The sequence below is a fragment of the Triticum dicoccoides genome, chromosome 7B (assembly GCF_002162155.2).
Source record: "Triticum dicoccoides isolate Atlit2015 ecotype Zavitan chromosome 7B, WEW_v2.0, whole genome shotgun sequence".
Lineage (NCBI taxonomy): Eukaryota > Viridiplantae > Streptophyta > Magnoliopsida > Poales > Poaceae > Triticum > Triticum dicoccoides.
The window spans coordinates 386,289,213-386,302,892 of NC_041393.1; positions in this window are offsets into that span (position 1 = coordinate 386,289,213).

Genomic DNA, 13,680 nt, shown 5'->3' on the forward strand with positions numbered 1-13,680 from the left:
GTGAGGACGGCGTCGGAGAAGTCGCGGCAGCTAAGCGCTTCGTCGCTGGCGTCGTCGCGAGCTAGCGGTGGCGCTAGGGTTTTGACAGAGGTGGAGAGGTGCAAGAAGGATTTCTTTAGCGCACGGGACAAGTATTTACAAGTAGGTGAGAGACACAGCGCAATTACGCTGGTGCCCCTGGCGGTTCACATCTGAGGGGTACGTGGCAACCATGCAACATACTTAGAATTGTCCCACGTTCCCACGCCCGCCAGACATGTCAGAGAGTTGTTCCGGCTTCTCCGGATTTCAACAATAAAGATAAGTCATTTAAAACAGATGTAATGTTTGTCTCTTTGCCTTCTGCTGACTAGGACGCAGAGAAGACATTCGACAGTTTCAATAGAATGCATATGATTTGGATAGATAGAGTTTGAGATAGGAAGCATAGATAGGTTAGGGTCCGATGACATTCACTTAGTTCAAAAGATCCAATCTTGAAGACATAGCTATAAGTGAATGTTGTAGAGGACAGAACACTAGTACATATATATATCAAAAAACAATCAAATCATCATAGTGTAGAAGATCATGAAGATAAATTGAAATTGAAGACAAACCAAATGCGAAGTTATTGCAATATAACGCCATGAGTGAAACACTTCAAACAGAGAAAGTTGGTGGTGGCGTTACCCACCGTATAGGAAGTATTAGATCCAGACACGGCGCAGAATTATCGTGGCGCTCCGAAGTCAAATTCCATGTTAATGTATTCACACTCAGAGTGTAAATCTTCATTGATTGAAGATATACATTACTTTGTGTGTTGCACATCTAAGTCATCAACATGCATAAGTGTTAGGATGTGTGCCTGATCACAGGACATTCGAGGATTCCAAGATATTTAGCTCACACCGTAACTTGCAAAACCTTTTCTCATCCAAGGGCTTTGTGAAGATATCTGCCAGTTGCTCTTCAGTGTTGACGTGCATGATATCTATATCTTTCTTCATAACATGATCTCTGAGAAAGTGATGACGTATTTCAATGTGCTTTGTCTTCGAGTGCTGGACTAGATTGTTGGCTATCTTGATGGCACTTTCGTTGTCGCAGAAGAGAGGTACTTGTTTTAGGTTGATGCCATAATCCTTGAGAGTTTGCTTCATCCATAGAAGCTGAGCACAACAGGATCCAGCAGCAATGTATTCAGATTCAGCAGTTGAGAGTGATACACGGTTCTGCTTCTTTGAAGACCAACAGACAAGTGATCGTCCCAGAAAGTGACATGTTCCTGATGTTGACTTGCGATCCACCTTGTCACCAGCATAATCAGCATCCGAGAATCCAACCAAATCAAAATTTGAGCCCTTGGGATACCATAATCCGAGTGTTGGGGTGTAAGCCAAATATCGAAGAATTCGCTTCACAGCTAAGTGATGTGATTCCTTTGGTGCCGCTTGGAATCGAGCACACATGCAAACACTAAGCATAATATCTGGCCTAGATGCACATAAATAAAGCAAAGACCAATCATGGAGCGGTATACCTTTTGATCGAACTCTTTACCATTGTCGTCGGGACCAAGATGGTGTTTGGCTGGCATTGGCGTCGTGTAGCCTTTGCAGTCTTCCATTCCAAACTTCTTCAGACAATCTTTGAGGTATTTTTCTTGAGATTTGAAGATGCCATTTCGTTGCTGATGAATTTAAAGACCAAGGAAGAACTTCAGCTCACCCATCATGGACATTTGATATTGCTCTTGCATCATGTACCCAAACTCATCACTGTACTTCTGGTTGGTGCAACCGAAGATTGTGTCATCCACATATATTTGGCACACAAACAGTTCACCATCATATGTCTTCGTGAAGAGTGTGGGATCAAGGGATCCAGGTTTGAAGCCTTTGCTCTTCAGGAAGTCTTTCATTGTATCATACCAGGCATGAGGAGCTTGTTTGAGGCCATACAGTGCTTTGTTTAGCTTGTACACCATATCAGGATGTTTTGGATTTTCAAAGCCAGGTGGTTGTGCGACATATACTTCTTCTTCAATCTTGCCATTGAGAAATGCACTCTTTACATCCATTTGATATAGCAAGATGTTGTGATGATTCACATAGGCTGGCAGTATGTGAATAGCTTCAAGTCTAGCAACAGGAGCAAATGTTTCATCGAAGTCAATTCCTTCAGCTTGAGTACATCCTTGAGCCACAAGACGTGCTTTGTTTCTGACGACTTGACCATGCTCATCTTGCTTGTTTCCATATATCCATTTTTTTCCAATAATGTTATGCATACGAGGATCAGGTCGCTTGACAAGTTCCCAAACATTATTCAGCTTGAACCGTTGAAGTTCTTCTTGCATGGCTTGAATCCATTCGGGTTCCATAAAAGCTTCAGCAACTTTCTTGGGTTCTGATATTGACACAAATGAAAAGTGCCCACAGAAGTTTGCTAACTGTGTTGCTCTTGAGCGAGTAAGCGGACCAGGCGCGTTGATGCTGTCAATTATCTTATCGATTTGTACTTCATTTGCAACACGAGGATGAACAGGATGAAGATTTTGCTCTGGCTGATCATTGTCATCATTGGGAGGATTGTCTTCGGTCTGAGCAGTGTCTTCAGGTTGATTTGGTGCAGAGATGATAAGTTCCTCTTCAGGCTGTGCTTCAGAAGGCATTTCACCAGTTCCCATCAGCTTGATAGATTCGCTTGGAGGAGCTTCATCTAGTGTACTTGGCAGAATTTCTCTTTGTGAACCATTAGTTTCATCAAATTTCACATCCACAGTTTCAACGATCTTATAGAGAAAGAGGTTGAAGACTTTGTAGGAGTGTGAGTCCTTTCCATAGCCAAGCATGAAGCCTTCGTGAGCCTTAGGTGCAAATTTTGACTTGTGATGGGGATCCTTGATCCAGCATCTAGCTCCAAATACTTTGAAGTAACTGACATTTGGCTTCTTGCCAGTAAGGAGCTCATAGGATGTTTTGTTCAAAAGCTTGTGGATGTAAACACGGTTGATGATGCGACAGGCTGTATCAATAGCTTCAAGCCAGAACTTTCTTGGTGTCTTGTATTCATCTAGCATTGTTCGAGCCATCTCAATGAGGGTTCTGTTTTTGCGCTCAACGATGCCATTTTGCTGAGGTGTGTACGAAGCAGAGAACTCATGAGTGATTCCCATTGTATCCAGATACAGATCAAGTCCTGTGTTCTTGAATTCAGTGCCATTGTCACTTATGATATGCTTGGTCTTCACGCCATAATTGTTCATTGCTCGATTTGCGAAGCGCCTGAAGACATCTTGCACTTCAGTCTTGTAAAGAATTATATGAACCCATGTGTATGTTGAGTAGTCATCAACAATGACGAAGCCATAGAGACAGGCTGTTGTTGTGAGGGTGGAGTAGTGAGTAGGTCCAAATAAGTCCATGTGTAACAGCTCGAAGGGTTGAGATGTTTTCATGATTGTCTTCGAGGGGTGCTTTGCCCTTGTCATCTTTCCAGCTTCACAGGCACCACACAAATGATCCTTCTTGAACTTGACATCTTCGATGCCAATGACATGCTTCTTCTTGACAAGTTCCTCATGCCAGCATGTCCTAGCCTTCGATGCCAGAGCCAGCACTCTGAAGCTTTTGTGAGAAGACATACGGCAAGCTGTGGACCTGCTGAGAAATCTACCACGTATAGATCATCTTTCCTATTTCCTTCAAAGACTAGAGATTTGTCAGATTCCATTAGTACAAGGCAACGATATTTTCCAAATAGCACAATCATGTTTAAGTCACAAAGCATTGAGACAGACATTAAGTTGAACCCAAGGGATTCAACAAGCATCACTTTATCCAAAGTGTCTGATGCCCTTTCAGACTTTTATACATCCCTGTTTCAAGCAATGTCTTCAACCTAGCATTTTCATCAGCAATAGTAGTGGTATCCTCAGAAGAGGGGTTAGTTACCACATCAGTAGTTGAAGACAGAGCAACAGTAGCAGCAGTGGAACATTCAGAAATAGAGGTAGCGTTATCACGCTCAATGCATTTTAAGCATGGTGGTTCAAATTCATCCCGAGCGGGACTGATCTGTTGCGCAAGTAATGAATCGTGCTTCTTCAGAAGAACTTCATAATCCACTCTTATCTCTTCAAGATCTTGCTCTCTTTGAAGACATTCAGAAGAAAGTTTCTCATGATCAGATAAGAGAGCATTATGTTGATCTTGAAGGGCGTCAAACTTGGAATGAAGTCTCTGAAAACTCTCAGCCAAAGCTTTTGACTGATCCATTTCTTCGCCCAACATATCATCGCTCTTACTAAGCATGTTTTGAATCTTTTCCAAAGCTCTTTGTTGTTTAGTGGCAAGGGAAGCAAGTTTGACATAGCTGGGGCCAAATTCATCACTTGATTCATCATCGCTAGTTTCAGAAAGATAGCATTCAGTTACCTTAGCACCCCCTGCCATGAGGCATGGTGAAGATGAAGACGGTTCAGGTGGAAAGGTCATTTCTTTAAGAGACTCCTTGTAGTCATCAAGCCAAGGATCATGACAATTAAGATGACTATCATAGACCTCAGAAAGTCGGTCCCAGATTAGCTTCGCGTGATTGAGGTGCATGACGTTCCTGAACTGATTTTGGGACAGGCAGGAGCAGATGACATCCTTCGCTGTGAGGTTCAGTAGAGTGTACTTGCGAATGTCATCAGCCTCTGCCATCTTGCATAGATCGGTAAGACCAATCTCGGTGATGGTCCACAGTTCGCTGTCCATAGCCATGCGTCGCTTCTTCATCATGGCTTTCCACCGGGGATACTCATGACCGTCAAAGGTGGGGCAAGATACATTCCTCAATCCTGCAGTCGACATAGCTGAACTCCAGGTGGTTAAACCGAATCACACAGAACAAGCGAGTACCTTGCTCTGATACCAATTGAAAGTGCTAGTATCGACTAGAGGGGGGTGAATAGACGATTTTTGTGAACGTCTTCAAAACTTGGAAGTTTAGAAGACAAACAACAGAAATAACCTAGTTGATATGCAGCGGAAGATAAACTACCTTAAGCGAGCCATAGTCAAGTATGCAATGATGTGAAAGTACAGGACTAATAGCAGCTAAGTTGTAAGGATCAGGATGGAAGATAGTATGAAGCCAATCAACAGTAGTAGTCAAAGAATGAAGTCAAACAGATAGACATATGGGCAGTGACTTCACGAAGACAAACTTAAGTAAAGGATGTAAAGGGATAGAACCAGTTGCTTGTTGAAGACACAGGATTTGTTGGACCAGTTCCAGTTGCTGTGACAACTGTACGTCTGGTTAGGGAGGCTGAGATTTAACTCAGAAGACCGTGTCTTCACCTTATTCCCCTTGAGCTAAGGACACCCAGTCCTCGCCCAATCACTCTAGTAAGTCTTCAAGGTAGACTTCCAAACCTTCACAGACTTCGTTCACCGGCAATCCACAATGACTCTTGGATGCTCAGAACGCGACGCCTAACCGGCTGGAGGATACACAGTCCTCAAGTGTAATAAGTCTTCAGGTCACACAGACAGAAATACTTCAGTGATGCCTAACACTCTTTGGCTCTGGGTGTTTGGGCTTTGTCTTCGCAAGCATTTTTCTCTCTCTCAAATGCTTCGAGGTGGGTTGCTCTCAAACGACAAAAGCCATGTACAAACTCTGAGCAGCCACCAATTTATGGTGTAGGGGATGGGCTATTTATAGCCACTAGGCAACCCGACCTGATTTGTCCAAAATGACCCTGGGTCACTAAGGAACTGACACGTGTTCCAACGGTCAGGTTTCAAACACACGCGGCAACTTTACTTGGGCTACAAGCAAAGCCGACTCATCCAGCTCTGGATAAGGTTTGCTCTCATTGTCTTCGCTCGAAGACATAGGATTTGAGTTGAGCATCACTTCAGTCACTCTGACTTAGTTCACTTGGACCCCACTTAACAGTACGGTGGTTCCTATGACTCAACAAAGAAGAAAAGGAAGCAACGAATCCACACAGTCTTCGCGCTCCATAGTCTTCACGCAATGTCTTCTCATGTGATAGTCTTCAATATGAATATCTTCTCATACCACCATTGTCTTCAATGTCTTCATACATTTTTAGGGGTCATCTCCGGTAGGTAAACCGAATCAATGAGGGACACTACCTGCGTTATCCTGCAATTCTCACAAACGCATTAGTCCCTCAACCAACTTTGTCATCAATACTCCAAAACCAACTAGGGGTGGCACTAGATGCACTTACAACAACTGGGCCGGCCTGCATCTTTCTTGGGCCCGAATGATTGGGGCCTTCACACTTTGCGCCAGGCCAACAACTTACACCAGCCTATATTTTAGTTGGGCTTTTTGTGGACCCAGCGCTTAGTTTGGCCCAGGTAGCATTGGGCCATTAACAGGCTGAATATTGTACTGGCCTGTTACAGCCCAGATGAAACCATGGGCCTTTAGCAGGCCGAAATGCATGTTGGGCCTCAATTTTCACTAGTCGTCGACGGGCCTTCAGCAGGCTGAAATGTAGAACGGGCTTTTTTGGGCCTAGTTATATCATGGGCCGTTACCAGGCCAAAACATATCTCGGGCCTTAGTTGGCCCACTGATATCATGGGCCTTTAAGAGGCCGAAAGCTTAGTAGAGGCATCAACGGGCCGAATTATACGACATGCCTTTAACAGGCCCAAAGTCACGTTGGGCTTAACTGTTGCCACCTTTATCACAGGCCGTTAGTGGGCCTGATGCCTCGTCAGACCATATATGGCCCATGGGCAGCACGGGCCATTCCTAGGCCGAAAGTCACACCGGGCTAAAATGGGTCCATGGCTACATCGGGCCTCTAACAGGCCGAAAGTCACTAGGCTGTAATTGAGCCCAAATATAAGGCGAACAATTAATGGGCCACATCTGGCTTCAGGCCATAAATGGGCCTTTATTAAGCAGGTCGTTATTTGCCTGGCCCACTAGTACCTGAGTAAGTACTACAGGCCTTTGATTGGGTCGGCCTTTTTAACATATATGGGCCTCTGTTGGGCCCAGCCACGTGTTGACGTATCATAGGCATGTCTCCTCCAATGGATGGGCGACATATGGCCCACTGATGAGCTGACATGTGTTCCCTCCGGCCAATCAGAATTTTACAAGTGGAAATTCCCCATTGGTATAGGTTGTTAACGGGTTATCAGATCCAAAACTGGACCCGATAGCTTAATGGCGTTCCGTTACGGTGGATGCCACGTGTCGGTCACCCTTGACGAAAGCACTTCTGTGACACGCGATTTATTGTCATGGAAGTGGACACTTCCGTGATGATAATTTTGGTAATGTCATGGAACACTTCTACGACAACATAGGTATGACTATCTTGATTCTGTCATAAAATCGTCATGGATGTACATGCATGACAAAAAATGTGACCTACTATGACAAACACATATTATCACGAAAGTGTATTTTTTTGTAGTGCATGAGCCGCCCAAGCCCTGAACCTCGGGAGGCTCAGAGGGCCCGAGGGGCTCGTGAGGATCCATCTCCACTTCCATCAGGATCGCCTGGTGCCTAGCCTCTTGAGCCGCTAGGACGCCCCTCATGTGGCACTGAAGGATGACAGCCCTGTTCAGCAAGCCAAAGGGCATGTGAATGTAGCTGTGTGGTCGACCCTTGCACCGGCCAACGCAGGACGGCCAGAAGAGCTCCTGAGATGCGGTCATGTTGATCCCAGGGATGTTGACGTAGGCGCGCAGCTCGTTGTCCTCGCCGGGACAAGGTGTCGTGCTGGGTGGTGGGCAGCGGTCGCCGCAGATGGATCTCGCCTCTTGAAGGTCCTTATTGCCTTGGTGATGAACTCCTGAGCACCTGGCACCCCGTGCCTTGTGCCCTCCTGGCGGAAGCGTGCGCTGAAGCATGCCTCCATGTGGTGCCCGAGCACCTTCCTCATGATGTTGGCTAGATCAGAGGCCCTTCAAAGGAGAGCCCCCGAGCCCAGCCTGAGTGGGGCGCTGGGTGCGCCTTCCTATGCGAGAGGGGGAGGCGCCCCGTCCATGGGCGCAGGTCCTGAGGTGGTGCCGCTGGACACCCCACTCTCCTGAGGTCCTTGGCGAAGCAAATGCTTCTTCTTCTTGGGGACATCCTCAGGAGGATAGATGGCATCTTCGTCGTCTGGGTTCTCGACTGCCGCAGCCTGGTAGGCGCGCTCGAGAGAGCACACTACGTCCTTCTCCTCGCAGGCGACCATGATGACGTCGCGGCTCCCTGGCATCTTGAGGACATTGTAACCATGATGAGTCACTACCATGAACTTGGCCAGGGCCCGATACCCAAGGATGCCGTTGTATGGAAGAGGATGAGGGTGACGTCAAAGTCAATGAGCTCTGTGCAATAGTTGTCGCGCTTGCCGAAGGTGATAGGGAGGCAGATCTACCCTATCAGGGTGGTGGAGCTGTCGGTCACTCCCGAGAAAGGCTTGGTGGGCTGCAGCTAGTCATAGGGCCCTTGGAGGCGGCCGAACGTCTTGATGAAAAGAACATTGAGCCCCGCACTGCCATCAATGAGTGTCTTGGTAACGAGGACATTGCTGATGACGGGCGAGCAGAACATCGGGAGGGCACCGACAATTGCCGCGCATTTGAGCTGGTCGGACGAGCTGAAGGTGATGCTGCACTTGGACCACCTGAGCGGACGTGTAGCCTCGAGATTGGGAGGGCCACGTTCACCTCATGGGCAAACTGCTTGAAGATGCGATGAGAGGCAGGGGCCTGAGCGCCGCCCAGGATGCAGGCGATGGCACGGGGCTCCTGGGCCCCCAGCCCCTCGTCCTGGTGGTGGTCGTCGTTCCTTCTTGGTGGTGGTGGCAGCGGAGGGAGGCCAGCGTTGCCCTGAGGATGGTCCTCACGAGGCTGATCCCTCCAGGGGCCCTCGCGAGGCTGGCCGTGCTAGCGTTCCTCACGAGGCTGATTGCGCCACTCTTGGCGGGGGCCGCGGTCGTCCCATCGTCCTCCACTTCAGCCTCCTCCACGCCTGTAGCCTTGATTGTTGCGCTCGGGGTGACGATCGAGGTGCCTGTCGCGGATGGCCCTGAGCTCCTGACAGTCGTTGGTGTTGTGGTTCTGCACGTTGTGGAAGACACAGAACGGGCAGCTGCCCTTGGATGACTCCGTGTGATTGGAGCCGCGCTTCGTCTCTGGTTCATCCGCAAGCACGGCCGGTCCCTTGCGCTTCACGTCCTTGGCTTTGGCCTTCTTGTCTTCTGGGTCAGCCCCCGGGAGCTCCAGGAGGGTGAGGCGACCCTCCTCAGCTCTCGCGCACTTGGTTGCCATGTTGAACATCTCCACATGCGTGCATAGGTCCTCGTGTATGGCGAGCTCCTCCTTCATCTTGACGTTGCGGACGCCATCAATGAATGCTGAGATGATGGCCTCGTCCAATACCTTGGGGATCTTGAGGCGAACACTGTTGAAGCACTGGATGTACTTCTGCAAGGTCTACCCTGGCTACTGCTTGATGCGTTGCAGGTCACCCGCAGCCGGTGGCCAGTCATAGGTGCCCTGGAAGTTGGCGATGAAATGCTCTCGCATTTCGTCCCAGGAGGAGATCGATCCAACGGGTAGGTTCAGGAGCCACGAGCGCGCGCCATCCTTGAGGACCATGGGAAACCGGTTCACCATAACCTTCTCATCGCCGTTGGCCGCCCCGATACTCAGCAGGGTCGGGGGTGCCGTCGTAGCGTGGAGGCAGGTAGGGCTTGAACTTCCCCGGCCAGACAATGCACGCAGCTCCGGAGTGAAGGTGCGGCAACCCACTGTGGTCACGGGAGCCCGCCGTGGTGGTGAAGCATGATCCTGGCGCTCACGCGCCACCACCGCAAGCGGCGCACGGTCTTGATGTGGCGGTGTTGGGAGTGCACGAGCATCTTCTTGCGGCCGCTGGACCACCAGACAACTTTCTTCCTCATGCGCCGGCGCCCTGCATGACGGGTCGCACCGCGGGGCCTCGCGCCTTGGCCCGAGGGCGGCATCTTGACATGGAGGTGGAGGAGGTGCTCCGTGGACTACGTCACCCACAGCAGGCGGCGTGCGAGGCAGCGAGAGAGACGATGCTGGAGAGCCCCTGGCGGCGCTGACAAGCTCGGCGATGCAGTCCAGCCAGTCCTCGTAGAGGTCGTTGACGGGGCGATAGCGCAGGAGCTCGCGCGCCATGAGCAGCGCAGCCTGCGTGTCCGCCGAGCTACGACGAGCATGGGACGAAGAACCAGCTGGAGTCAGCGACGGGATGGCGGTACGCCCATCATGCCGCATGGAGCGGTGTAGCGATGAAGCTTGCTGTTCGTGCCCCGCGGGCCGGTAGTGGCGTTGGCGGCAGGCGATGGAGAACGACACGGAAGCCCACCAGCAGGCGCCGTTTGGGCGACGCGAGCGGCGAGGGCGGCCTGACGCTCAGCACGGGCTCGACGGGCGTCAGCCATGGAAGCGGGGGAGGAGTGCCGAGTCGACCGGTGAAAGAGAGGCTCTGATGCACCCCTACTTGGTGAGCCAAATGTCGGATTTTAGGTTCTGCAGACCCTTGAGTGGTTGGAACTCCAGGGTGCGTGCGAAGAACTTGTCCTCCCTAGTCTGCCTACTTGCTAATCCCACGGCCTAGCTCGATGAACTGAATGGAAAAGAGACACAGCAGTTTACCCAGGTTCGGGCCACCTTGCGGTGTAAAACCGTACTCCTGCTTTGTGGTGGATTAGCCTCGAGGGGCTGAGGATGAACTAGTACAGTGGGAGAACAACCTCAGGAGGAGAGGTGTTCTTGGGCTCAAGTGAGTTGGTGAGGGAGAGGATGATCTGAATGATCCATCCCCTTCTACGGTGGTGGCTGGGTCCTATTTATAGTGGCCTTGGTCCTCTTCCCAAATGTAAGCGGGAAGGGATCCCACAAGGCCAAATTTAAAGGGGGACAACTAATACATGTTATCCTGACAAAAGTAGTCTTTTCCTGCAAAAGCCTCTGGTCGTGACGCAGTGGTGGGCTCGGTGGTGACCTCCATCCTGCCATCTTGGCGGTCTTGGTCTTGTTGCACCGGAATGGAAACCTTTGGCTGATTCCTCAGGACTCCGCGCCTGTGCTTGACTCCTTAGCACCAAAGAGGAAACCGGTACACTGCGCCCGCTGGCGCCCGCCTGACCTTGGTCGTCACGGCTCATGTCATCTGGACCTCATGAGGTGACCCTTGCATAGAGATCTCTGCTCCTCGGGAGTCGGCCTGAGGAGGCAGCCCCTCATGGAGATCTTGGTGTGGTCCGCCTCGCGAGGCTTGGCCCCTCGCGAGGATCTTGAGTTGTTGATGTTTAAGATGGGCCGTACCAGGCCATCAATGGAGCCACGATGTGGGCCGCAGGCAGGCAAGTCTGGGTACCCCCGTTCCCAGAACACCGACAATGATGCCTATACAATGATCATTGCCTGGATATCGTCATGCTTATTTGAAGTTCTATCAATTGCCCAACAGTAATTTTTTTACCCATCATTTGCTATTTTTCTTGAGAGAAGCCACTAGTGAAACCTACAACCCCCGGGTCTTGATGTCTACTACACAACCTTCTTCTTGCAGGCGTTGTTGGGCCTGCAAGTGCACGGGTTTGTAGGACAGTAGCAAATTTCCCTCAAGTGGATGACCTAAGGTTTATCAATCCGTGGGAGGCATAGGATGAATATGGTCTCTCTCAAACAACCCTGCAACCAAATAACAAAGATTCTCTTGTGTCCCCAACACACCCAATACAATGGTAAATTGTATAGGTGCACTAGTTCGGCGATGGTGATACAAGTGCAATATGGATGGTAGATATAGGTTTTTATAATCTGAAAATATAAAAACAGCAAGGTAACTAATGATAAAAGTGAGCGTAAACGGTATTGCAATGATAGGAAACAAGGCATAGGGTTCATACTTTCACTAGTGCAAGTTCTCTCAACAATAATAACATAGATAGATCATATAACAATCCCTCAACATGCAACAAAGAGTCACTCCAAAGCTAGTAATTGCGGAGAACAAACGAAGAGATTATGGTAGGGTATGAAACCACCTCAAAGTTATCCTTTCTGTTCTATCTATTCAAGAGTTCATAGTAAAATAACATGAAGCTATTCTTTCCGCTCAATCTATCATAGAGTTCATACTAGAATAACACCTTAAGACACAAATCAAGCAAAACCCTAATGTCACGTAGATACTCCATTGTCACCTCAAGTATCCGTGGGCATGATTATACAATATTCATCACACAATCTCAGATTCATCCAACCAGCACAAAGTACTTCAAAGAGTACCCCAAAGTTTCTACCGGAGAGTCAAGACTAAAACGTGTGCCAACCCCTATGATAGGTTCATGGACGGAACCCGCAAGTTGGTCACCAAAACATACTTCAGGTGGCACATGATATCCCATTGTCACCACAGATAAGCACGACAAGACATACATCAAGTGTTCTCAAATCCTTAAAGACTCAATCCGATAAGATAACTTCAAGAGGGAAACTCAATTCATCACAAGAGAGTAGAGGGGGGAGAAACATCATAAGATCCTACTATAGTAGCAAAGCTCGCTATACATCAAGATCGTGCCATAGAGAGAACACGAGAGAGAGAGAGATCAAACACATAGCTACTGGTACATACCCTCAGCCCCGAGGGTGAACTACTCCCTCCTCGTCATGGCGAGCGCCGGGATGATGAAGATGGCCACCGGTGATGGGTTCCCCCTCCGACAGGGTGCCGGAACGGGCTCTCGAGAGGTTTTTGGTGGCTACAGAGGCTTGCGGCGGCGGAACTCCCGATCTATCTTCTTATATGATGTTTTTAGGGTACGTAGGCTTATATAGGCGAAAGAAGTTGATCGGGGGAGCCTCGAGGGGCCCATGAGAGGGTAGGGCGCGCCCAGGGGGAGTGGGCATGCCCCCCTGTATCGTGGCTTCCTCGACGCTTCCTTTACTTCAACTCCAAGTCTCCTGGATCATAATCTTTCCAAAAATCACGCTGCCGAAGGTTTCATTCCGTTTGGACTCCGTTTGATATTCCTTTTCTTCGAAATACTGAAACAGGAAATAAAAGAACAATATGGCTTGGGCCTCCGGTTAATAGTTTAGTCCCAAAAATGATATAAATATGTAAAATAAAGCCCATAAACATCCAAAAGGGGTAATATAATAGCATGGAACAATCAAAAATTATAGATACGTTGGAGACGTATCAAGCATCCCCAAGCTTAATTCCTGCTCGTCCTCGAGTAGGTAAATGATAAAAACAGAATTTTTGATGTGGAATGCTACCTAGCATAATTCTCAATGTAATTTTCTTTATTGTGGCATGAATGTTCAGATCCAAATGCTTCAAAATAAAATTTCATATTGACATAAGAAATAGTGATACTTCAAGCATACTAATCAAAGTAATCATGTCTTCTCAAAATAACATGGCCAAAGAAAGTTATCCCTACAAAATCATATAGTCTGGCTGTTGCTCTATCTTCATCACACAAAGTATTTAATCATGCACAACCCCGATGACAAGCCAAGCAATTGTTTCATACTTTAATAATCTCAAACTTTTTCAACTTTCACGCAATACATGAGCGTGAGCCATGGACATAGCACTATATGTGGAATAGAATGGTGGTTGTGGAGAAGACAAAAGGAGAAGATAGTC